Source organism: Octopus bimaculoides, chromosome 25, assembly GCF_001194135.2.
Source record: "Octopus bimaculoides isolate UCB-OBI-ISO-001 chromosome 25, ASM119413v2, whole genome shotgun sequence".
Classification (NCBI taxonomy): domain Eukaryota; kingdom Metazoa; phylum Mollusca; class Cephalopoda; order Octopoda; family Octopodidae; genus Octopus; species Octopus bimaculoides.
Window position 1 is genome coordinate 34357573 of NC_069005.1, and position 3272 is coordinate 34360844.

At 34.9% G+C, this 3272-nt stretch overlaps 1 protein-coding gene across 1 annotated transcript in view; it reads right to left on the reverse strand.

The window, feature by feature from the left end:
- Nucleotides 1-3272, reverse strand: part of LOC106869076 (serine-rich adhesin for platelets) — a 223287-nt gene that overhangs the window by 25327 nt on the left and 194688 nt on the right. The gene's annotated exons all lie outside the window — the stretch shown is intronic.

Below are 3272 nucleotides of genomic sequence, written 5' to 3' on the forward strand. Positions count from 1 at the left end.
TATATATATATATATATATATATATATATATATATATATGAATGTATGTATGTATATACACATATATACATAGAAGCTTACACATATCTAGCATTATGAAAGATGTTTTATACACCGTGGACCAGATTTGGTTCCCGCTTTTAAAAACGACTAATGGTTGAAGAGCTGAAAAACGGAGAGGCAATAATTTAAAGCCGTCCTGAAATATATATATATATATATATATGAATATTTGTGTCTTACACATATTTTCATATATATATTCTTGGTTTTCACTGTAGAACTGAGGAAAATGGTTGATGTAAGAAAGTGTGACAAACTGAACATCGTCGAATGAAACAATTTTGTTTCTTATGAAAATGAAATAAGACCGAACTGTTGCAAGGCGGTAACTTACTGATCATACATATTTAAAATTCAATAATGGCAACTCATTTGGTGATGTAAAATTAAAGACAAGAGTAAATATTAATATTGTTCAAAATATACACCTGGAGGTGGAGTTCCATGCGTTAAAAGAAAGAGAACTCAATGCAAAACCAAAGATATAGTTAAATGTAAAATAAGGAAATATACATTTAGACAGAATCAATATGGATATTTTAAACAACTCATACACATATAATTGTATGTATGTGTATGACTGTGTATATAATACATATGTGTATGCGGAGTATATTACATGAGAATAATTCATTACAGATGGCCATGTGTTTCGCTCTAGAAGTGATGTCGAGTAAATGGGGGAATTTGGTTCAGTAGATGGAATTTATAATTAAAAACTGAATGGTATATCTGAACCTGAATATTCTAGAAATAGATAGTACGGATAGAGTAGTTATATATTATATTGACTCAAGATGAAGGACAGTGTCAAGAGATGGGGAAGATTGGCGAGAAAGAGAGGACTAGAACTGGAACCAGAGCATTGATGGATCTTTAATTATTCACAAATAGCAGCAGCAGCAGTAGTAGTAGTAGTAGTAGTAGTAGTAGTAGTAGTAGTAGTAGTAGTAGTAGTAGTAGTATATGGAGAGGTTTCAGGGAGAAGGTATAAGAAGGAAGGTGGTGGGGTTGTAGCTGTGTTTTAAAGGAGGAGAAAGCGTTCAAAAATAAGTTTCACCTGGAAGGAGACGAGGGGAGTGGGGTGGATTCTATTACAAATAACTAAATAAGAAATCACGCACGAGACATCTCTAATTTCGATTATGAACATTAATTATGTAAATAAATATCAAGTTTGTAAAGACGTAATCGTATGAAGGATGCGTATAATAGGATGGGAAGGGAGAGGGGGAGAGGGATGCTGTTTGGGTGAGTTGAAGAGATCAGCTGTGATGGTAATACTTTGATGTATATGGAAGGGAAGAAGGGATATAGAGGGAGAGTAAGAAGAAGAAGAAGAAGAAGAAGAAGAAGAAGAAGAAGAAGAAGAAGAAGAAGAAGAAGAAGAAGAAGAAGAAGAAGAAGAAGGGGAGGAAAAGGAAAAGAAGAAAATAAAAAGCAGAAGGGAAGGAGGAGAGGCATAGAAGGAGGAGGAGGCAATTAGAAAATCTAGTGAAGCAGTTTTGTATAATTAGGCGAAAGAAGTGGAAAGAACTAAATTAGAAAATCGACAAATAGGGAAAAGGGAAGGGAGAGGAGAAGAAGAAAGAGAAAAGCAGGAGTGGGAAGCGTGAGCCTGGGGTTGTAGAAAGTATTTGATTGAAGAGCGAGGTTTGTGAAAAGAAAATAAACAGAGAAATAAAAGACGTTTAGAGAAAATACTAGGTAGAAATAGAGAGTCAAATAATAGGGAGTCAAATGATAGGGAGTCAAACTATAGGGAGTAGGCAAGAAAACGGCTGGGTGTGACAAGAATGGTAAGGACATGAAACAGAGTGGAATTTTAGTTAAACTATGAAGTTTATCCTTTTATTCTTGTTTTAGTCATCTGACTGCGGCTATGCTGGAGATCGACTTATCTTTTAAGCCCGGTACTTACTCTACCACATTAAATGTTCATATGAATATTTAATGTGGTTTTAGAGTCAAGTTTTGGCTGCTATATCTAGCATGGTGGTATCTTTTGGATACCCTTATTTATAATTTTAATAATAATAATAATTATATATATATATATATATATATATATATATATATATAATCGTGATACAACAATGCACCAATGCACCAGTTTCAGTCTACCATATCGATGGGGCCGAGGCTATAGTAGAAGACACTTGCTCAAGGTGCCACGCATTAGAATCGAACCCAGAATCATGTAGTTGGGAAGCAAGCTTCCTACCACACTGCCAGGGCCGGCGAAAGAATGAGTTATATAACATTTATGGCAAAGCTGAGTAAGAAGGATTTGGAAAATATGGAAGTAAGGTAGAGAATATGTGGGTTTAATGGACAATAACAATAGGAGTAACTAATTAAATAATTTTAATTAACAAGGAAATGGCTGTAAAAGTAATTAATAGGTTAGTGAAAGAAATTAATTGTAGCATAATAATAGAGAGAAATATATTTAGTAAAATGAAGTGTATAGAGGGGTGGGTGGTCATGGAAGAGCGAGGGTAGTAATAGAGGAAGGGGAGGGGATGGAAGGGTCAAGGGTGGTAAGAGGGGACGAGTGGTAGTAGCCGGAAGGGAGTGAGAAGAGAAAGTGTGGCATTAGAGGGGGAGGAAGGGTTATAGAACGGAAGAGGAAGCGACAGAGGGGTACGGGTGATAAGATAGGGGAGAGGGTGGTTATAGAGTGAAGGACTGGTAACAGAAGGGAGGGGAAATAATCAAGGGAAGGGGGTCTGTGAACACCTTGATCCTGTTTCGTCTCCCTCACATGGAGGTGGGCCATTAATGGGTGAGGAGTTTGGAGCAACGTCAAAGGAAGAGCTTGCTCAAAGATTCAGTGCAAACCAGGAATCGAAACTACAACCTCTTTGAGTCAGAATAAGAAATGCTCACGTTGAATGGTCTGGGGGTTATTAAAGGCGGAATCACAACACACACACACACGCACACACGCACAAATTATTTTGGTAAATTACAAATATATGTGTTCACATAGGAAAATTTTATGTTGTTCGTTAGAAACATGTATATACACATATACATAAAGATAAATGCAAACACTCGATCACATATATATATTCATATATGTATATATATATATATATATATATATATATGCATGTATATGTATATATATATACATGTATATATATATATATATATACATATATATATATAAATATATATATATATATATATATATATATATA